General features: G+C 36.8%; 1 pseudogene; it reads right to left on the reverse strand.

Moving 5' to 3' along the window:
- Positions 1–3,922: 3,922 nt before the first annotated feature.
- Positions 3,923–4,884, reverse strand: LOC143406332 (heterogeneous nuclear ribonucleoprotein A1-like; annotated as a pseudogene).
- Between the last annotated feature and the right edge of the window lie 19,905 nt (positions 4,885–24,789).

The raw sequence follows: 24,789 nt of genomic DNA on the forward strand, positions 1-24,789 counted from the left end.
TAAGATTCTACATAAGGAGTGCAAAAGGGTTAATTTAGAAAATAGAAATGCCAACTGGGTGTGGTAATGTGTACCTATAATCCCAGCTACTCAGGAGGCTGGGGCAGGAGAATTGAAAGCTTGAGGCCAGGTTGAGTGATTTAGCAAGAGCCTGTCTCAAAAATTAAAAAAAAATGAAAATAAACAACTGTGGATGTAGCTAAGTGGTAGAGCATTTGCCTAGCATGTGTGAGGCTCTGGGTTCCATGGCCAGTACCAAGAAAAGAAAGTATGAGTGGAGGGGAAAAAAATCTAAAACAAAAGAAAGGATGAATGCCAAATGGGACAAATCATACATGGTTTATGTACCAACAGTTATCAAGAATACAGACAACAATAAATGTCAGCGAGGATGTGGGGAAAAGGCACACTCATATGTTGCTGGTGGGACTTCAAATTGGTGCAACCAATCTGGAAAGCAGTATGGAGATTCCTTAGAAAACTTGGAATGGAACCACCATTTGATCCAACTATCCCACTCCTTGGAATATACCCAAAGATCTTAAAATCAGCACACTGTAATAACGCAGCCACATCAATGTTTATAGCAGCTCAATTCACAATAGCTAAACTGTGAAACCAACCTAGATGCCCTTCAATAGATGAATAGACAAAGAAACTGGTATATATACACATGGAATATTACCCAGTATTAAAAGAGAATAAAATTATGTCATTTGCAGGTAAATGGATGGAGTTGTGAAGTGAAGCATGATATTGTCCAAACCCAAAAAAACAAAGGCCAAATGTTCTCTCTGATAAGGGATGCTAATCCATAATGATGGGGGGGGAGGCATGGGAAAAATTGAGGAACTTTGATGGGGCAAAGGGGAGGGAGGAGTGGGCAGGGGACACAGGGGCAGGAAAGATGGTGGAATGAGATGGACATCATTGCCCTATCTATGTGTATGACTGCACATATGGTACGACGCTACTTCATGTACAACCAGAGAAATGAAAAGTTGTGCTGCAACTGTGTACAATGAATCAAAATGCATCCTGCTGCCATGTATACCTAATTAGAATAAATAAATTAATCAATAAAAAAGGTAGATATATAACAATGTGCTGGTGACATAGAGTATGGTTCTGACGTTAACTATGAACTCTCCCTCAGGAGGACACAGCCTTCCAGTCCAGATGTTGCTCTTCTGTTGGTTCCGGTTCTGAGCTTCTGACTTCTGTTTACACTTTGCCCTTGCAGTTGGGTCCGAGTGTGCCAGGGATTCAGCAATGAACCCGGCACCGGACACTTCCTCCCATCAGACCTCCTCTCTCTTTAATCATTTAAAATTTCTGTCTTCTTAAGGTTTGTCAAGGTTTTTTGTTGTTTTGTTGTTTTGCAACTTGTATTCCTTCTTAGTTGGTTCTATTCAATGCCAAAGTATCCTAACATAGGATCCTGATCCTCTAAAATACTTTCTACAGCAGTGCAGGAGTGGATTAGACTAAACTAAAAAAAACAATTTTTTTTTTCTTTCAGATTTTGAAAAAAGGAAAACTGGCATATTCTTAGTTGGATGCTGCCTGGACTGCAGTCTCTTATTATGTAAGTGACTCTTGAGCTCTTCCTTTGTCACAGTGCAAATGCTTTCCTTGCTGATGGCTGCTAGGAGAACAGAGACTGGCCTTGTAGCCAAGAGTTCTGCAGCTACCTCCTACCTTACCTCCTCATTATCGGTCGTATAAACACAGGGATGGCTCTGGCTATGCAAGTTTTAAATTTCCTGAAAGATTCCTTCCTACTCTGTGTGTTAGAAAACTTTTGTGAATCTCAGGAAGGGGGTGAGGGGAGCCTAAAGGACTACTCCTAGGAAACTCCATAAAGTTTCGGTTAACATGGGTAAATCCCAAATATGTGTAACATGGAAAACAGCACATGAAAAAAAAAGTACTTAAAAAAGAAAGAAAGAAAGAAAAAATCCAAGGCAAATTCAAAAATTTGAAATTCTATTTAAAATATCTCAATAAGTTTGAACTAGAAGTTTTATGATTTCCGTGAATCTCTTGGGACTTCTACTCATAGGATGCTGCTAGGAGTGCTATGTCCTGTCCATGAGCTCCTGTGTGCTGACTAAATGGACATAGCATAGGGCATTTCTAAGAATGACCAGACATCATTTTGGAAAAATGACATGCTATTACCAAGCACAAATGAAGATCACAAGGTTCCCCCACTGTTTCTTCCAAGCCCTGTAATTGAAAGAGAACTCAAATCATTTAACTTCAAAGGCACGTCAAATAAGAAACATGATTTTTAAAAAGTAATTCCACTATAGCGATGGACCTACACTTGATTCTTTAGGAGTCAAATAAAGTGAGAACTAAACCATGTGAGAGTACTCTAAAATCCATATGAATCTGAGAATCAAATATTCACAGGAAATGAACTACATCACCAACCAAAACATCACTTAACATGACCAAAGCAAGTAATCCACTTTGTTAAGCTTTAAGAAATTTGTTCTAATGGCAAAACTGAATGAGTATTACTTGTGGGGATTATTGGACTAGGGTTAGGACTTGTAAGACAGAAAAATTCTCATTCAGGAGAGCAGATGATATAAAATAATCCCCATTTACTTAGTTATCAATATGTATGACTCTTACTTTCAACCCATACATGACTTTTATTTCTTAACTTAAGAGACAAATATTCATACATTTTTCTTCAGTGAAGAAACTGAGAACAGGGCAGACGTTGGTAACCATGTGTTTAATACTCAGCTTTCACTTTGACACAGGAAAGTGAACACCTCAATTAAGCAGGAAATTACAAGCCAGTTTGAAAAGCCTGAACCCAGAAGCTAAATGCCCTAAGGTCTATTAAGCAAAGGTTTGGGGAGGGAAAAACTTTTCAAAGTAAGCATTATGTGATTATAAAACAAAAAGGTTGGTTCATCTAATATTCCTTTTGAAAAAATATAGGTTCTGTCAAAAAGAAGAAAATTTTGTAATTATTTATCAGTTAATATATCTCAATATTATGTGTGTATATATAGCGTGTGTATAAATTTTATTAGTACATTATAGTTATACATAATATTAGAATTCATTATACATTCATTATATATATATTATAATTCATTTTGACATAATTATAAAAGCTTGAAATACAATTTGCTCCAATTCTGTCTCCAATGCTTCCGCTTTCACTCTCCTCCTCCCTCCCCCTGGTCCCTTTCCTCTACTGGTCTTCCTTCTGTTTATTTATAGTTGTTTTAAAGTAATGCTTTATAGATATACATAGAGGTGAAATTCACTGTGGCATATTCATATATGTACGTAGCCTAATTTGGTTAATTGCATTCTATTGTTCTTCTCTTTTCCCATCCCCAATCCTTTTCCTTCAATCTTCTTCCTCTACTCCACTGATCACTCTTCTATTTTCATGGTGTTTCTTTCCTCATTCCCCATTCCTTGGTCTAGCTCCCACATCTGAGAGAAAACATTTGACCCTTGACTTCCTGAATCTGGCTTATTTCACTTCGCATGATGTTCTCCAGTTCCATCCATTTACTAGCAAATGTCATAATTTCTTTCTTTCTTTCTTTCTTTTTTTTTTTTTTAAAGTGTCATGATCAGACTATTACATTTAGCAATCAAAGCATGGGTGCAAAAAAAAAAAAAGAGTCTACATTAAAACCCTTTGTATACTTTCCACAGAACAGAAACTAAAGTAACCTGTTATACAATTAGTCACAAATACAGTCCTCGAGTCTTTTTGCCCATACCCAGGAGTATTGTCTAGACCATGTCTTCTTTGTAGCAGCTAGGCCCTGCCACCACTGCGCTTGGTTGAGTTCACAAACCTGTTGTAACCTGTAGCTTCCCTGTCACTTCCTGGCTCTCCTCTGCTGCTAGGCTTTGTTTCCTGGCAGGACTAAAACCTTCTGCCACTGCCATAGCTACTGCTGCTGCTGGAACCGCCATAGTTACCTTGGCTTTGTGGTTTGGCAAAGTATTGGTCCCCACCACCAAAAGGTCCAGAGTGTCTGTCTCCAAAATTTCCACTCTCCATGGGTTCAACATTTGATGACTAATTGTTGTAACTGCCAAAATCATTGTAGCTTCCACCACCTCCAAAATTGCTTCCATCATTACCAAATCCATTGTAGCCATCCCCACTGCCACCATATCCACCACCACCACAACTGCCACCAAAGCCACCAGGACCACTGGAGTTCCCTCCATGACCAAAATTGTCATTTCCACCAAAACCACCTCCACGACCACCACCAAAGTTTCCAGAACCACTTCGACCTCTTTGGCTAGATGAGGCACTAGCCATCTCTTGCTTTGAAGGGCTTTCCTACCTTCACAGTAGTGGCCGTTCACAGTATGGTATTTCTGAATGACAATCTTATCCACAGAGTCATGGTCATCAAAAGTTACAAAAGCAAAGCCCCTTTTCCTTCCACTGCCTCGGTCAGTCATGATTTCAATAACTTCAATTTTCCCATACTGTTCAAAACAATCTCAGAGGTGACGTTCTTCAATGTCTTCTTTAATGCCACCAACAAAGATCTTTTTCACAGTTAAGTGGGCCCCTGGTCTTTGAGAATCTTCTCTTGAGACAGCTCTCTTTGGTTCCACAACTCCTCCATCCACTTTGTGTGGTCTTGCATTCATGGCTGCATCCACTTCCTCCACAGTGGCATAAGTGACATACCCAAAGCCTCTGGAACGCTTGGAGTTCGAGGCTCTCATTACCACACAGTCCGTGAGTGTTCCCCATTGCTCAAAGTGGCTTCTCAGATTCTCATCAGTTGTTTCAAAGCTCAGCCCTCCAACGAATAGCTTCTGCAGCTGTCCGGGCTCTTTAGGGGACTCTGATTTAGACATGATGGCAGCAGGGATAGAGACTTGAAGGACGCTTTCTCGGGGGTGTCCATGGGCAGAAAGCAAATGTCATAATTTCATTCTTCTTTATGGCTAAGTAAAACTCCATTGTGTGTATATATACCACATTTTCTTTATCCATTCATCTGTTGATGGGCCCCTGGGTTGATTCCATAACTTGGCTATTGGAAATTGTGCTGCTATAAACATTGATGTGGCTGCATCTCTACAGTATGCTGATTTTATATCTTTTGGATATATGCTGAGGAGTAGGATAGCTGGGTCATATAGTTTCCATTCTAATTTTTTGAGGATTCTCCAGACTGCTTTCAGAGGAGTTGTACTAATTCGCAGTCGAACCAACAATGCATGAGAATACCCTTTTCCTTATATCCTCATCAACATTTATTATTATTTGTATTCTTAATAATTGCCATTCTAACTGGAATGAGATGAAATCTCAGAGTAGTTTTAATTTGCATTTCTCTGATTGCTAGAGATGTTGAATTTTTTTTTTATATATTTATTGGTCATTTATATTTCATCTTTCTGAGAAGTGTCTGTTTAATTCTTTTGCCCATTTATTAATTTGGTTATTTGTTTTATTTGGTGTTTTTGAGTTCTTCATATATTTTTGTATATTAATCCCTTGTCTGAGGAGTAGGTGGCTAAGATATCCCATTCTGTAGGTTCTCTCTAGATACTTTATATTATTTCCTTTGCTGTGCAGAAGCTTTTTAATTTGATGCTGCCCCATTTATTGATTCTTGGTTTTATTTTCTTGTGCTTTAGGAGTCTGGTTAAGGAAGTTGGTGTCTGTGGCAATATGTTAGAGTGTTGAACTTACATTTTCTTCTAGTATTTACAAAGTTTCTGATCTAATTCATTAGTCTTTAATCCACTTTGAGTTGACTTTTGTGCAGGGTGAGATATAGGGATCCAGTTTTATTCTTCTGCATATGTATTTCCAGTTCTCCCAGCACCATTTGTTAAAAAGGTGTCTTTTCGCTAGGGTATGTTTTTGGCACCTTTGTCAAGTATCAGGTGGCTCTATCTATGGGGATTTGTTTCTATGTCTTCTATTCTATTTCATTAGATTTGTGTCTGTTTTGGTGCCAATACCACGCTGTTTTTGTTACGATAGCTCTGTAGTATAATTTGTGGACCAATACTGTGATGTCTGCAGCATTGCTCTTCTTGCTCGGGATTGCTTTGTCTCATCTGGGCCTCTTATTCTTCCAAATGAATTTTAGGCCTTTTTTCCCACTAGTTCTGTGAAGAATGGCATTGGTATTTTGATGAGGATTGCATTAAATCCGTATAATGCTTTTGGTAGTACAACCACTTGGATAATATTAATTATTTCCATCTTCTGAGGTCTTCTTCAATTTCTTTCTTCGGTATCCTGTGGTTTTCATTGTGGAGGTCTTTCACCTCCTTGGTTAGATTTATTCCCAAGTCTTTTGTTGTTGTTGTTTTTGTTTTCTGAGGTTATTGTGAATAGGATAGTTTTCCTGATTTTTTTTCTCAGCATATTCACAATTGAAGTAAAGGAAAGCAGTTGATTTATGTATGTTGATCTTATATCCTGCTACATTGCCAAATTTGTTTATCAGCTCTATAAAGTCTTCTGGTGGAGTTTGTGTGTGTGTGTGGGGGGGGTGCAGTTCTAGATATAAGAGCGTGTCCTTAGCAAATAGAGATAATTTGACTGATTGCTCTGGCTAAAGTTTCAAGGACTATGTTGAATAGGAGTGGTAAGAGTGGACATCTTTGTTTTGTTCCTAATTTCAGAGAAAATATTCCCAATTTTTCTCTGTCCAGTATGATGTTGGCCTTGTATTTGTCATCTACAGCTTTTACAATGTTGAGGTAAGTTCCTTCTATCCCTAGTTTCTCTAGAGATTTAAACATGAATGGTTGCTGGACTTTGTCGGATGCTTATTTTACTAATATTGAGATAATTATATGATTTTTATCCTTAACTTTATTTATGACTAGAATTACATTTATAGATTTGTGTATAAAAACCCACCCTACTGGATCATGGTGTACTATCTTCTTAATGGTTTTTTTTTTTTTTTGGTTGTAGATGGACACAATACCTTTATTTTATTTATTTATTTTTATATGGTGCTGAGGATCGAACCCAGTTTCTCACATGTGCCAGGCAAGTACTCTACCACTGAGCCACAACCCCAGCCCCCTTACTGTGTTTTTTAATGTGATTTTTAGATGTTCTATTAAGGAATTTGTATCTATGTTCATCAGGGATGTTAGCCTGAAGTTTTCTTTCCTTGATGTGTCTTCAGTTTGGTATCATAGTAATGGCTTCATAAAAAAAAAATTTGGCAGTGTTCCTTCCTTTTCTGTTTCATGGAATCATCTGAGGAGGATTGACATTAGTTCTTTTTTAAAGGTCTGATAAAGGCCTGACTGAAAATTCATCTGGTCCTGGGCTTCTCTTTGTTAGAAGACTTTTAATTACCGATTCAATTTCATTGCTTAATATTAGTATGTTTAAGTTTTCTGTACCATGCTGGTTCAATTGGGTAAGTCATATGTATCTAGAAATTTTTCAATATCTTCAACACCTTATAGCTTATTGGAATAAAATTTTTCAGAATAGTTTCTAATTGATCCACTGTATTTCAGAATTGTCTATGATGACATTTCCTATTTCACCTCTAATTTTGTTGATTTGGGTCTTTTCTTTCTTTCTTTTGGTTAGTTTGGCTAATGGTTTATCAATCTTGTTTATCTTTTAAATGAACTGTTTCATTGATCCTTTTTATTATTATTATTCTCAATAATAATTATTGAGATCTTAATTATTTCCATTGTTCTATTAATTTTGGAATTTTTTATTCTTTTTGTAGGGTCTTGAGGTTTACATTAGACTATTTATTTGGTATTTTTTTTATCTATTTAATATAGGAGCTCAATGCTATAAACCTTTCTCTTAGAACTGCCTTCATACTTTCTCAGAGATTTTGATACGTTTTATCTCTATTCTCATTTGCTTCTAAGATTTTTTAAATTTCTCTCCTGATTTCTTCTGTGACCCATTTCTCATTCAAAAGTGTAATATTTAATCTTGAGTTGTTAAAATTGTTTTTATCTTATCATTGATTTCTAATTTCATTCCATTTTGAGATAATAGGATGCAAGCAATTATCTCTATATTTTGTATTTGCTAAGGTTTGATTTATGCCCTAAAACATAATCTATTTTGTAGAAAGTTCCAGGTGCTGCTGAAAAGAAAGTGTTGTTGAATGAATGAAATATTCAATAGATGTCTATTAGGTCCTTTTGATTAGTAGTATTTTTTCTGAAGCTTCTTTACTTAATTTATGAATAGATGACCTACCTAATGGTGAGGGAGGTGCATGGAAATCACCCAGTATTATCTATTGTGGTCTATTTAGTTCTTTATAATAAGTAGGGTTTGTTTTATGTACATAGTTGCACTGTTGTATGAGGCAAAGATTTATAGTATCTTTTTATTAGATGATTCTCTCCACCAGTATGAAGTGACCTTCTTTGTCTCTTCTGATTAACTTTGACTTGAAGTCTACTTGATCTGATATGAGAGAAGCTACAGCTTGCTTTCAGTTTCCATTAACTGAAAGCAAGCAGGTGTAGCTACTCTTATGTAAATGGTGCATGATATACCTTTTTCCATCCTTTCACCTGCAGCGTGTGGATGTCTTTGCATATAAGGTGAGTTTCTTATAACTAACAAATAGTTAGGTTTTATTTTTTATCAAAGAGTTAGGTTTTATTTTTTAATCCAATCTACCAATCTATATCTTTTGGATTAGAGACTATAGACCATTATTTACATTCAATGTTATTATAGAGCTGATTTTTATTTTCTACCATTTTTACTTATTTCTAATGCTTAATTCAAACTTGATTCTCCTTTAGTTAACTGTTCTTCTAGTGTGCTGTATCTCTGTGCTGCTTTTCATTATTATTTTTCATTTCTTCTGTATGAAATATTTCATTGAATATGGCTTGTAGTGTAGACTTAGTAATTATGAATTCTTTTAGTTTCTGCTCATCAACAAAGGTTTTTATTTCACTTTCAGTTCTGAAGGATAATTTTGCTTGGATAAAGCAATCTTGGTTGGTTTTTTTTTAATTAATTTTTATTGTTGGTTGTTTAAAACATTACATAGTTCTTGATATATCATATTTCACACTTTGATTCAAGTGGGATATGAACTCCAATTTTTACCCCATATACAGATTGCAGAATCACATCAGTTGCACAACCATTGATTTACATATTGCCATTCTGGTGTCTGTTGTATTCTGCTGCCTTTCCTATCCTCTACTATCCCCCTCCCCCCTCCCCTCCCCTCTTCTCTCTCTACCCCCTCTACTGTAATTCATTTCTCCCCCTTATATTTTTCCCCCTTTCCCCTCATTTCCTCTTGTATGTAATTTTGTATACCCCTGAGGGTCTCCTTCCATTTACATGCAATTTCCCTTCTCTCTCCCTTTCTCTCCCACCTCTCATCCCTGTTTAATGTTAATCTTCTTCTCATGCTCTTCGTCCCTACTCTGTTCTTAGTTACTCTCCTTATATCAAAGAAGACATTTGGCATTTGTTTTTAAGGGATTGGCTAGCTTCACTTAGCATAATCTGCTCTAATGCCATCCATTTCCCTCCAAATTCTATGATTTTGTCATTTTTTAATGCAGAGTAATACTCCATTGTGTATAAATGCCACATTTTTTTATCCATTCGTCTATTGAAGGGCATCTAGGTTGGTTCCACAGTCTTGCTATTGTGAATTGTGCTGCTATGAACATGGATGTAGCAGTGTCCCTATAGTGTGCTCTTTTTAGGTCTTTAGGGAATAGACCGAGTAGGGGAATAGCTGGATCAAATGGTGGTTCCATTCCGAGCTTTCCAAGAAATCTCCATACTGCTTTCCAAATTGGCCGCACCAATTTGCAGTCCCACCAGCAATGTACAAGAGTACCCTTTTCCCCACATCCTCGCCAGCACTTGTTGTTGTTTGACTTCCTAATGGCTGCCAATCTTACTGGAGTGAGATGGTATCTTAGGGTGGTTTTGATTTGCATTTCTCTGACTGCTAGAGATGGTGAGCATTTTTTCATATACTTGTTGATTGATTGTATGTCCTCCTCTGAGAAATTTCTGTTCAGGTCCTTGGCCCATTTGTTGATTGCGTTATTTGTTATCTTATTGTCTAATTTTTTTAGTTCTTTGTATATTCTGGATATTAGGGCTCTGTCTGAAGTGTGAGGAGTAAAGATTTGTTCCCAGGACGTAGGCTCCCTATTTACCTCTCTTATTGTTTCTTTTGCTGAGAAAAAACTTTTTAGTTTGAGTAAGTCCCATTTGTTGATTCTAATTATTAACACTTGTGCTATGGGTATCCTATTGAGGAATTTGGAGCCCAACCCCACAGTATGTAGATCATAGCCAACTTTTTCTTCTATCAGACGCCATGTCTCTGATTTGATATCAAGTTCCTTGATCCACTTTGAGTTAACTTTTGTGCATGGCAAGAGAAAGGGATTCAGTTTCATTTTGTTGCATATGGATTTCCAGTTTTCCCAGCACCATTTGTTGAAGATGCTGTCCTTCCTCCATTGCATGCTTTTAGCCCCTTTATCAAATATAAGATAGTTGTAATTTTGTGGATTGGTTTCTGTGTCCTCTATTCTGTACCATTGGTCCACCCGCCTGTTTTGGTACCAGTACCATGCTGTTTTTGTTACTATTGCTCTGTAGTATAGTTTGAAGTCTGGTATAGCTATACCGCCTGATTCACACTTCCTGCTTAGCATTGTTTTTGCTATTCTGGGTCTTTTATTTTTCCATATGAATTTCATGATTGCTTTCTCTATTTCTACAAGAAATGCCGTTGGGATTTTGATTGGCATTGCATTAAACCTATAGAGAACTTTTGGTAATATCGCCATTTTGATGATGTTAGTTCTACCTATCCATGAACAGGGTATATTTTTCCATCTTCTAAGATCTTCTTCTATTTCTCTCTTTAGGGTTCTGTAGTTTTCATTGTATAAGTCTTTCACCTCTTTTGTTAGGTTGATTCCCAAGTATTTTATTTTTTTTGAGGATATTGTGAATGGGGTGGTTGTCCTCATTTCCATTTCAGAGGATTTGTCGCTGATATACAGGAATGCCTTTGATTTATGCATGTTGATTTTATATCCTGCCACTTTGCTGAATTCATTTATTAGCTCTAATAGTTTCTTTGTAGACCCTTTTGGGTCTGCTAGGTATAGAATCATGTCATCTGCAAATAGTGATAATTTGAGTTCTTCTTTTCCTATTTTTATGCCTTTAATTTCTTTCGTCTGTCTAATTGCTCTGGCCAGTGATTCGAGAACTATGTTGAACAGAAGTGGTGAGAGAGGGCATCCCTGTCTTGTTCCAGATTTTAGAGGGAATGCCTTCAGTTTTTCTCCATTCAGAATGATGCTAGCCTGAGGCTTAGCATAGATTGCTTTTACAATATTGAGGTATGTTCCTGTTATCCCTAGTTTTTCTAGAGTTTTGAACATAAAGGGATGCTGTACTTTGTCGAATGCTTTTTCCGCATCTATCGAGATGATCATATGGTTCTTATTTTTAAGCCTATTGATGTGGTGAATAACATTTATTGATTTCCGTATATTGAACCAACCTTGCATCCCAGGGATAAATCCTACCTGATCATTTGGTTGGTTTTCTTTCACCTGTTTTCTTTCAGGAGTTGGTATATATCATTCTAAACCTTCCCTGTTTTCAGGGTTTGGGTTGAGAAATCAGTTGAAATCTGAATTGGCTTCCCTCTAAATGTAACTTACCATTGTTTTCTTGCAGTTTTTAAAATCCTGTCCTTATTCTTTATATTAGGCATTTTAATCATAATGTGGCTTGGAGAGGATCTCTTTGGATTTTACCTATTTGGTTTTCTATATGCATCTTATATTTGGATTTCCATCTTATTCCCAGAATTTGAAAAAATTTAAGATATTATTTCATTGATAAGGTTCTGCATTACTTTAGTTTGTATTTTGGAGTTCTTCACTTATTCCAATGATTCTTATATTTGGTCTCTTTATGTTATCCCAGATTTCTTGAATATTCTAATGATGGTCTCTAAACTTCTTTTCTATATTGTCAACTTTTATTTTTAAGATTATATACTTTGTCTCCAAGGCCTGAAAAGTCTACCTTAAAGTGATCTAATCTTTGTTGATGCTTTCCATTGAATTTTAAATTTGATTTATTAAATCTTTTACTTCCAGGATTTCTGTTTGATTCTTTTTCAGAATCTCTATCTCTTCATTGAAATAGTCTTCCTTTTCCTATGTTTACTAAGTTTATTCCTTACATCTTCTTTTAGATTACTGAATGTTTTAACTGTGAACTTTTAAAATTCTTTCTCTGACATTTCCTCCACTGTGGTGTCAGTGTTGTGGGTTGTTTGGGGTGGTTTATTCCTTTGCTTTTTCATACTGCTTGTATGTCTACCCATCTATTGGGATGATTGTCACTTCTACTTTTATGCAAAGGACCGTTTAGTGAGCTTCTTTCTCTTAAGCACTCCAGGCTGGGCAAACATCCAGGTATTGATACTTTCACTCAACACGTGTCTTCTGCTTTTCCCAGTATCAGCACCACTTTAAGAGAAGACATTAAACCCTATTTACTACAGACACTTCAGAGCAAAGCCATGTATTGATCAACCTTAGGGAAAACCAAAAAGTTGTTGATAACATTCTCCACAGTTCCTCGAATCCAGGTATAAAATTATAGTAATGTTCTGGAATAGGTTGAGAAATTAGTAATATTACTATTACACTATATAGGGGCAGAAAAGGAGAGGAGAGTAAAAATGAGCAAAAGAAAAATAAATAAAGAGAAGACAGGAAAGAATAGTACAAGCCAAGAAAAAAGAAGGAAAAGATGGATGGGAGGGGTGAATTTGAGGCAGCAGCAGGTAATGTAAGAAAGGGAAAAAGGGACTAAGAGAAGCAAGTGTCAACCTGATACAGAAAAACAAAAAGGGGATGATTCTAATTAATGCTGTAAAACACTGGAAGAAATACAAACAGATGGACTCAGGGCACAATATTTGATACTAGGGAACAACTACCAAATCAAAATGAAGAGTAATATACTTATGATCAAAATTGACATTAGGCATTATGATTGCTGTGTGTATATAGGTGACTCTATGACCAGTGAGATTCTGCAATCTGTACAATCAGAAAAATGAGAAATTATACCCCAATTGATTCAAATGTATGAATTGCCAAGATCATTGTAATGTCATGTGTAGCTAATAAAAAAATTTTTTAAAATTGACATTAGGGCTATTTTTGATAATCCAGGCCAAGGTGGAGAAAACTTACTGAGTCTTCTTGGATTGGGGGCCTTTAGAAGATACCCATTACTATTCAGCTTTGGATCCTTCCTAAAGGTGCTGAGGAATGAATTCCTCACCAGCCAATTCCTGATCATCAGCTTAGGCACCAAGTATACATGCTGTGTTGGAGGGTGCTGGGTTGAGTCTGTTGTCTCTTTCTACTGGGTGCAGGAGTACAGGATGCAGGGCTCAGGACTTCCAATCTGACTGCTGCGGGGTGTTGTGCACTCATTCCCCTCCACAGAGTTTTCTTTAAAGTGGTATAGAGCCCAGTGGCTGTCTGCAATTGTGGGGCTTGGGATTGCGAGCTCTCTGTGGGCCATCTGAGGCACAGAAGCCTCAGCCCAGGCTGATATAGATCATGGGGCTACCATCCTCCTTGTGGCTGGAAAAGAGAGTCAGGTGGTCTGCCTGCGTCTGAGCGCTTACTGACCACAGTAGTGAATCCTGGGCGTTTACTCCCATCTTTGCCTGATCTCCCACAGAATTTTTATGGAGTACTGGGTTAGGGATAGTGCTCCCCAGGAGTGAGTAGCTCTTGGGTTTGCTCCACCCACAATATTCAATATCTGTGGTGAATTTCAGCATGCAGCAATTCCTCTACAAATCCTTCTAGATGGATTATTGAGACATCCCATTTCAGAGGCATGTCCCCTGGTTTTATTTGTTGCTATGTGAAGATGGAGAGAAGCTGCATTGATTTTATTTCTTCTAGGGAGGCTGGCTAGGTATGGAGTCTACAAAATGGCCACCATGTTCTGTTCAGCTTTTAGTCCACAATTTGAGTTTAACTGCCTGGTCTCTTTCACTGTCTTTGCTATTCCCGTAGCATTTCAACTTGGTCTGTTTTCTTTCCAGCTGTTGATAAGGAAGTAAGCTTATGGGCTTTTACTCTCCCTCTTTCTCTCTCTCTGTTACTCCTCCCTCCCAGTACTACCCTGGTCTGGGTTCAGGGTTAAGGATTTCTGACCTTATTTTCTGCTCCAGTAACCAAACTTCAAGTCCCTCCAAGTCACAAACTGTCCAATATTGAGTTTTAGATTATTTACTCTATCAGCCACCTCTCTCATCATCTGTTCTTTCACTGTTTTCCTTTCTGGGCTATGGAAAGGTCAAGGAATCTATCCTCTGCCATCTTCCACAACTAAATATGAACTTTTTGTGAAGCATTATATTACCTGTGCCTATGATGGAATTTGTTATTATTTTAATTCATGTGCATCATTTTATCTTATTTGTTTCCATCTTGTATCTTTTGATTTTTGGTTGCAAAATTCTAATATTGTTATAAGAGCAGGAATTTGGGAATCAATTCCTGGTTCTGTAAGGTAAGATACTGGACTAATCCTTAACTTTATAGAGACCAAATTTTGTTTTCATTGTTTTTAAATTTTAAAAAATGGAGATAATCATTAATTTATGGACTCATTATAAGGATCAACTAAGAAAACATACATAAAACCCTTACTGTAGTTTTTCCTATATTGGTTACTTGAACGGGAGACTCCTCCTTTTGTATAAAGCAGCACAGACAGCCTCACCCTAAAACTGATAGTTGTCTAGACCATGAGAGTACATGTAAATATCCACTTTAAAATCGTGGTTTCAATCAAATGTATGCAAACTGAAAAGTAAGTGCAGTATATATTAGACTCTAATAGCAGGCTGCGAGAGGACTATAATCTAATCTTAAGTCTCATTCCTCCAGAGCTCATCAAGAATGGAGTCAGTCTAAAAGCCAGATAATGTGAAGCCAAATAAGCTTTATTCTTATCCTCTGTCTGCGCCTCTTCCATAGAGACATAGCCCCGTGAAAACATGCAAAGGCCATAATCAGTCATCTCATGTCTGTGGCAACCACTTGAAGAGCTAGAAAAAGGTCTTGCTTCGATTTGAGGTTTATAGTTAATGATAACCCATATAAGTTACTGAAAAGTATTTTATAAATGTACTTGTCTGAGAAGAATGGCTAGCAATCAAGAAATATTTATGGAGAATGTGTGATACTATGGGAAAGATGAATAAAATGTGTTATTGCCTTCAAGAAAACCCAGTCTGCTTTGGGAGACAAGACTTGATCTTCAAGTCCAGCAAGGTGGCACACACCTTTAATCCCAGGGGCTTGGGAGGCTGAGATAGGAGAATTGCAAGTTCAGAGTCAGCCTCAGCAACTGCAAGGCACTAAAGCAACTCAGTGATACTCTGTCTCTAAATAAACTACAAAATTGGGCTGAGGATGTGACTCAGTGTTAGAGTGCCCCTGAATTCAATCTCTGGTACCAAAAGAAAAACAAAACAAAACCCCAAACAAAAAAAAATTGCAAAGAGCTAATGTCTAATAGCAAAGAGCTAATTTTAATCAATAAAAGTCACATAATGAAGAAATTGACATATTTTGCATGCTGAATATGTGCCAATCTCTGGGGGACATGTTGCCTCAACACTCACAGAATTGCTGTGAAGTGGATATAATTATTCTTATTTTGTAGATGAGGTCATTGAAGTTTATACAGGTGAGATGACTTGGATATGTTCACATAACTAGGGAGTGACCATTGCAAGAAGGCTATGCAGGCCAGTGTCTCTGGATCCAATGTCCTGCTACTTTCACTACCCCTGGGATGGTAATAGGGAGAATGGAGGAGAGAAAGCATTACAAAATATACTGTGAAGGGAGAATTTGCAAATTCTTGTGATAGCTTGAATATGGATGATATTAATATCAATATTTTATTAACAAAACCACAGGGAGCCCTGAATGAATCTTAATAAAATCTTTCATAAATGAGACAAGGTGAGAGCATAAGGAAACAGAAATCCAATTAAGTGTGTTGCAAGAATCAGATTAGATTATATCTATCTATTTTGAAAGACTCAATAATTTAAGAAATCATATTACTGTCCTCTTATGCAGTGTTTTAATTGTTGACATTTAAATTTTATTATTGTTATTGTTATTAGTGTTATTATTATTTGCAGTGCTGGAGATTGAACCCAGGGCCTCACACACACTAGACAGGTGCTCTACCAATGAGCTATGCTCCCAACTCAAGCCTTTGAAATTTATAGGGAAATACTGTAGAGAGGAAAAGGCTTCCATTAGAAGATCTGGGTTTGAGTTTCAGCCCCAAATTACTGTGGCATGACCTTGGGAAGCTCATATAATCACTTTTAGTCTTGTAGGAATATTAATACCTATCCTATCCAATTCAGTCATCACTTACCTGCCCCCCCACATGTATTTACATATCCATCTTTCATTATCCCTTCTAAATGCATTTATTGAGTATCTAGTAAGTGCCAATCCCTTGGGACATATCAGTTAAACTAGATTCAGACTCTGCCCTTGAGGAGCCCATAGTCTAGAAAGAGAACAGACAGGCACATAAAACAATGCAGTAAAACATGGTAGGTACTATAAAGAAAAACTGTCTTGGTCACAGTGAGCAGAAAGGAGAGGTCATTTCCACTTGGTGGGAGATAGAGTGAAAAGACATCTCCCTCACACCGTAGGAAAGAGGTGGGACAGGTATCATGAAAAAGGTGATGCTTGAGCTGAGTCTTGGTAACGTCACTCTGGGTGATGTTGGAAATGGTGTTCTAGCTAGAGTAAAAAACGTATTGGTGTTGTGGTCAGCTTGATCTGGTTGAAACATGAGGTAGAGGAAAGTCACAAGTGGAGGCAGGCTGGAGGGGATGGTGTGCCATGCAGAGGAGGTTAAACTTTATTTTGGGGCATTGGGAAATCATTTAAACCTCATAAGTAAATAATCAGATTTGCATTTGAGTTCAGGCATTCTCTGAAACATAACTAAAGGAGACAGAGAAAAGAAGGCAGAAACATCAAATGTCAAATTCTTAAAAACAATAACTGTCTGTAGCATGGAGAAGCTATGTAAAGAAGCTATGGAGATCAAGAGAGGCAAAATGTGACGCATAGTAAACTGCAGATTACTATCTATACCATTACGTGTTTGCTTTTATTTGTAGCATGATATAAGTCAGAATTTGCTATATTATAGCTCATGTGTAACCGAAAACCATGAATTCTATTGTACTCTATGCATTTATTTAAATAAACAGATCTATGAAGTAAAATATTTTTCTTCAATCAGAATTAAATTATAGTAATAAACTAAAGGAAACTCACAAAAATTCCGCCTTGTTCCAGAACTCTTATCTCAACAAAACATGTTGCTGGTGAAGATCCCTGAAATGAACAAATCAAAACATTAATGATCTTTGAAAATAACAGGTTGATGAGGATCTGGAGAAACTGGAACATCTGTGTACTGTTGGTAAAATGGTGCAGCCAGAATGAAAAACAGTAGGACAGTATCTCAAAAATTTTTTTAAAAAAAAAAGAACCATTGTATGATATAGCAATTCCACTTTGGGGCAAATATCCAAAAGAAGTAAATTCAAAACATGAGCAGATATTTGTACATCCATGTTAATAGCGGCATTATCACAACAGCCCAAAGCTGGAAATGATGCAAGGTTCTACTGATGGATAAAGGAATAAGTAAAATGTCTATACACACAGTGGAATATTCTTCACCTTAAAAAAGGAAAGAACTTTTGACACCTACACACGTTAGAGATAAATTACTTCCAATTTGTTAGAATGGTATTTTCCAAACCTGAGTAAGAATAATAATCACCTGGGGAATGTGTGAAAATTGCAGATCTCAGGCACCATCTCCTCTCACCACATTCTGATTCAGTGGGTGGTGAAGCCAAGGAACCTGCATTTGAGCCATATACGGGGAGGGATTCCAGTGCCTGAGTTCATAGGCTATTCTTTGAGATAAACTGCATCTCAGATGACATAATAAAAACAACCTCTCGTACATGCTGCCTTGAATGTTGAGATGAGGTTGAAAATAGTCTGTTCTAAATGAAAGGCTCTTTAACTTAAACAAGAAGGCTCATATCATGCTGGGTTTATCTTTGGAACAAGATCTCCAACAAGCGGACCATGATCCACAGGTCAGACTTGTGTCTGAGATGGTTGTGACTGTGACATGCACTGGCAGGTTCCCAGTAGGCAAGAGTATTGCCGTGGTCTCTTCTGTGGGAAACTTGCTCTCTGATTGTCCTAAACTCAAAAAGGGTTACTTTAAGTAGCTATTGGAATTCTCTGAAACATAACTAAAGGAGACGGAGAAAAGAAGGCAGAAATGTCAAGGAATCCTGGAATTTTGGAGCTAGAAGTTGATGCCTGATTGAGGATCTAAGTCTCTAAATTCACAGACGAGGAATCAAAATAAATAAAAATATAAGCAACTTACTGAAAACCACAGTAGTGGGGTTTCCCTAGACTCCATGGTAAAGATGGATTGCTATTCTTCCCATGTACCAGGAAAAAAACAAACCAATTAGATACACATTTTTTAAATTTTGAATGGCAAAAGAGATTCTTGCAGGATGATAGCAGGCAATTGGAAAGCTGGCAATCTTCCTTATAAGTATTTAATTTAAATTTTTAAAATCTGACTTCTTTATGCCTATCTCCACTGGTTATGAATAATGACAGGGATGTAAATTTACTAACTAAAATTTCACATCATAGAAATGTTGACTCTCAAAGTTGAAGAAAACTCATTGATTTTTTTTCTGGTAAACTACATAGTTAGTTTTTATTTACTCTTAGATTTTTATATTGTATCTACCAATACAAGAAATAAATTGAAACAGTGCCTGATTTGATAAGTAGCTAGCAATTATAGTAATACGTTAATAACAGTATATCAGACAGGAAGAAAACAAGTGGTCATTTTGGGTAGTCTTTGGGGACCAGAAAGTGAAATCTATACTCTTGACTGCAATTGAAAAAGTAAATCACTATAAAAATGACATAAGCATTAATAAAATGAGAAAACAAATGATTCCTACACTCAAGACCAGGTGCTTCTTGTAGGCTATCACAAACCCTTTGTGAAATAAATCAAGGTATAGACCGACATGTGCAGACCTGTGCATTCATGTACTCTAACTGAATTTCTCTTTCATGTCACATTCAGTTAATTCAACAAATATTTATTGAGTGCCTACCAGGTGCCAGATGCTAGTGTGAAGAATAGCAGCAAATGAGGCACCTGGTCCTCTGGAGCCAAAAACCTAGAGGCAGAGAGCCAGACAACAAGCAAGAAAGCAAACAGATATAGAAGGTGATTTCAGAAAGCAGGACAAGCACTAAAGAGTGAACCAAGCTGTGTGGGAGAGCCTAGGTAAGAAGAGGTCATGAGAATGGAAAGTCCCTGTGGAAGAAACAGCATAGGAACCCGAGATGGGAACAATGAGAAAGGGTCTGCCAGTGCCAGGCACTGTTGGGGGAGGAGCATCTGAGCAGAGCCAACAGCAAGTACAGCTGTCAGTCAGGAGGCGGGAAGGAGGCTGGCCTGAGCATCCTGAGCAGGGAGGGGATGATACCAGCTGAGGCAGCTGTCCGGTGGAGCTGGGCTTCTGGGGTTATTCCAAGGTTGCATAAGCAATAGGGTCAGAACTTGGACCTTCTTCTATGTCTCGCTCAAGGTCCCTTTGTTCTCACTCTTACCACTCTGCTCAGTGGGGAACAAGAAAGGGAATAGATAATCACTCACTCAAGTTAAACATAGGAACCCCACCCCCAATCTCTGGAAGGCATGAGAGAGGTGACTGCCCATCTCTCATTCTGCCTTCTTGATGTGGCTCCCTCTGGGTTCTTGATTTCTATCACTCCCATTCAAGTCCCCAAAGTATGGTGGTCCACACATAGATAAAGAAATATTCTTGTCCTTTTTTCTTTCTAGAATGTCTGAGATGAGCAAACAGTTTTTTTAAAGAGAGATTTAGAAAATGTGAAAGGGAAAATAGACTTCCAAGGTAAAGGTTCCTGAACATAAGATTCATTCTTCCTATATGGACTGGTGTAGATCCTCAACTATCTCATCCAGCTTGTTTCTAACCCAAGTCCCTCCTGACATTTGGCATTCAATCTTGGGTTTCTGTTATGGTTTGGATGTGAGATGTCCCCCAAAAGTTCATGTGTGAGACAATAAAGGTTTAGAGGAGAAATGATTGGGTTATGAGAGTCTTAACCCAATCAGCGAATCAATCCCCTGAATGGTAACTGAAGGTGGATAGGGTGTGGCTGGAGGAGGTGGGTCCCTGGATGTGTACCTTTGGGGTATGTATTTTGTTTCTGGAGAGTGGTGTCTCTGCTTACTGATGATCATGTGAACTCCTTCCTCCACCACACTCCTCTACCATTGACGTCCTGCCTCACTTTGAGCCCAGAGGAATGGAGCCAGCTGCCTATGGACTGAAACCTCTGAAACTGTGAGCCCCAAGATAAACGTTTCCTCCTCTACAATTGTTCTGATAGGGTCTTCTAGTTGCAGCAACGAAAAAGCTGATTAAAACGGTTACCATTCAGTTTTCTAACCCTGGGAAATGACTTACTTGTCCAATCTATATCATTATGAGACAAGTTTCCAAAAAGGTCAAGTTAAACTTTAATTTAAACTACTCTCTTTATGAATGAGTAAATATTGGCTCTCTCAGGAAGACCTCTCTTTCTTTACTTCCTATCCAAATCCTTTGCGTTCATTAAGATTTCAGTTCCCATCATATCTGACCACTGCAGGTCACTTTACTGTCCTACTGTAAGTGGCCACCTACTAATCACTTATATAAAACAACAAAGTATTTATTTACATATAGTTTTTTTCTCAAATCACAGCAGCAAAGCTGTAGATTCCCCAAAGCAAGAGACAAAATTATAATATTTTAAGATTATTTTTATTTCTGCTGATCATAGATTGAAACTTGAATGCATATTTGTTAGATTGAATGTTACTCTCCAGGCCTTGTTTTTAAATCTTAAGCTCAACTTATATCTTTAAAAGTTAAACAAAAAGATATGTTTTCTTAATTAAAAAGTTTAGCATAACTTTGAGAACAATAGTATGTATCTAATATCTTTGTTAAATTTAATTAGGAGGTAGGAGGTTGCACTAATACTCTAATGGTTTTCTTTGTGCCAGGCAATGTTCTTAGTGCTTTGCATAAATAACTTTATTTAATTAAACAAAATAAGATGAGTCACATGTAAACATTATCATACATTTAAAATGTGCAAATCAGATGTATAATTTTTATCAACTTAAAAATACCAGCTAACCCAATTTGACTATCCAAGAGATCATTCCTCAGAATCCCAAATTTTTGTCTTGACCTATTCCATCACAATGAACATGATCAAACTTAGAATATTGGATACACTTGATAACATTACTAAGCATAGTCTCCAACCATTTATAGTGATAATCATGTTTTAATATTCTTATAAAATTATTATAATTTTTTTGAAAATATTTTTCATTTTATGCATTTGAATTATGTCATGAAGTAAATAATTTCTTCCAAAACAACTATTTTATCTTTTTTCCCCTAGACTATGATTTCTTTATATTAAATTCATGTGACTGTCAAAATATGTAAATATGGGTGCCAAAAATATTTTCCAGATCAGAGCAAATAATTCTCTGAAAATTTTTGCTATTTTTTGCTAAAATAATTTCTGATAACTTTTTTCTAAAAATACTCAATGTAAAATGTAGTAGAATTATTTAATGTTTGTACCACAAAACTTTAATTGAAATACTGTTCACCTGAGTGAATGTGAGTCATTAAATGAAATAAAAAGATACAACCCGTATTATGACTGAAATATTAAGATTTCTAAGCTACATCTCCAGTCCCTGGCACTCAACATTTTTAATGGTGAGGTTTAATGAGTGTTAGGGAGAAGTTATTTGTATGTCAGTCCTTCATAAAAGTCTCAATCTTCTCTTATTTAAAATAGTTACTCACACATATATACATTTTTAAAACATTTTTGTCTACATAATATGTGCCTGGTCCTAAAGAATTACATGTTTTCTATGATATATATAGAATGTGTATACACATCAGCACCTAATACTCCAAAGTTTCAGTATTATTTAATCTCTCTCCCAGGGAGTAGTCATTGAACAATGGACATACCATGTTTCTATTTACATTTCTAATGAAATAATGAATCTTAAGATCTAGAACCCCTCACTGGCACAATCCCCTTACAAGACCTAAGAGGAGCTCTAGGAGCACATTCACATGGGCTTATATTTTTGTAAACTTTGCCAACGTAAAGCATATTAACCATAATTGTTTAACTTAGCTTTCTCTTTCTACCACTTTCCCTCCACCACATTTTTCATCTTGTTGGATGGTGCTGGAGTAGTCAGAGATATTTTGAGAACCAACTTATGGGAAGCTGAGTTGGACCCACATCTAGCTTGGATTCAATAGGACATACTGGTGCAGTTGTCCATCACTTTTCTACATAATGAGGTTACTGCTGGCCCCCACCAAGATAAAATTTCTCTCATGAATAGTCCAAGTGACCATGCTGGGACTCAGCTGGCTGTATTGTGTTATAAATGTGGAGACAAACAGCTTCAAAACATACAGATCAGAAGCTCATCTGTAGAGCCAGGTATGGTGGCTCATGGCTATAATTCCAGCAGCTTGGAAAGCTGAGACAGGAGGATTGACAATTAAGATCAGTCTCAGCAATTTAGTGAGGCCCTAAAGCAACTTAGCAAGACTCTGTCTCAAAATAAAAAACAAAGAGGGATGGGTATGGAGCTCAGTAGTAAAGCTGCTCTGGGTTCAGTCTGAAGTGGCAAAGGGGAGAGAGAAAGAGAGTGAGATAGAGGGGGAGAGGGAGAAGGAGAAGGAGAAGAAGATCATCTATGGAGAAGTCTTTCAATTATGAGACATGTAAAACTGTAAGTAGAAGATTTGATCTCATTGTCATCCAAAGTGGAATTTCCTTTTTATCAGACATGTTTAATATTGCAAGATATGCAAATATGAATGCACCATTTTTTTTTAAATGAGAAGCCTAAAAAAAGAAAATGTTCAGAATTCCTGAGTGTAGCATGCAAATTTACAGCAAAACTACAAACAGTACCAGGCGCAGTGGCGCACACCTGTAATCCCAGAGGCTCATCAGGCTGAGGTGGGAGGATTGCAAGTTCAAAGCCAGCCTCAATAATTTAGCAAGGCCCTAAGCAATTCAGTGAGACCCTGTCTCTAAATAAAATACAAGAGATGGGGATGTGGCTCAGTGGTTGAGTGCCCCTGAGTTTAATCCCCAGTGGGGTAAAAAAAATATATATATATATATATATATATATATATATATATATAGTGTTTCTGTGAGCAAATGTACTATAAGCATCTCAACATATACATCTTGGTATATCTGCACATCTTGCAGTGTGGCAGTTCCAGATGAAATGGCTTACAAAATTCTTTTTCTTAAAAATGATCACTAAATTATATAAGCTTCAAGTACCACAAAATCTGAATATGTCCCTAGAAAGCAATTCTGCTTAGATTATCCTCACCCAGTAAACTATAAAATCATAATATCTTAGAGATGATATAGACTTCAGATACCACATAAGTAGTGGGTTTTTTCACAATTCAAGTTTCAAGTCCTTTTTTCAAATAAAAGTTTCTACTGGAAAATGCAGTAGAAAGTCTCTGTATACTGAGAAAAAAGTTAATAAAATGGTTACTAGTGCTTTAAAAATAAGGAATAATAAGCTAAATGATAAGTAAATATGAAACAAATGCAAAAAACAATGAACTAAATTGAAAGACTCCGTGTGAACTCATAATCTTAAAAACATATATCATCTTTTTTGTTTCTGTTCAAAGTTATTTATTCAAAATATTGGGATAAGCAAAAAATTCTCAAACAGGACATAGAAAACATCATCAATAAGAAAAAATAAATTGGGTCTCATAAAAATTTTAAAAATCATCAAAATACATAATTTCTTTTTAAAGTGAAAAGGAAAAGCCAAGAGGAAAGATCAAGAGCAAGTCAGTTAAAAAAAAAAAAACAATTTTTACCAATAAACAAAAGATGTGGGCAGGCACCTCACAAGATACTCAAATAGCCAATAAGCATATTGAAAAAGTGCTCAACAACATCATTAGGAAGATGCAAATTATAACTTCAGAGAAGCTAAAATGAAAGGATTAGCAATACCAAATGTTGGCAAGGATGTGGAGCAACAGGAATTCACATACATTGGTGGGGAGTATAAATCTGTTCAACCATGGGACTGCAAATTGGTGCAGCCAATATGGAAAGCAGTATGGAGATTCCTTGGAAATCTGGGAATGGAACCACCATTTGACCCAGTTATCCCTCTTCTTGGTCTACACCCAAAAGACTTTAAATCAGCATACTTTAGGGACACAGCCACATCAATGTATATAGCAGCACAATTCACAATAGCTAAACTGTGGAACCAACCTAGATGCCTTTAGATGAATGGATAAAAAAAATGTGGCATATATGCACAACAGAATTTTACTTAGCAATAAAAGAGAATAAAATCATGGCATTTGCAGGTAAATAGGTGGCGATGGA

The sequence above is a fragment of the Callospermophilus lateralis genome, chromosome 8, assembly GCF_048772815.1.
Source record: "Callospermophilus lateralis isolate mCalLat2 chromosome 8, mCalLat2.hap1, whole genome shotgun sequence".
Taxonomy (NCBI): domain Eukaryota; kingdom Metazoa; phylum Chordata; class Mammalia; order Rodentia; family Sciuridae; genus Callospermophilus; species Callospermophilus lateralis.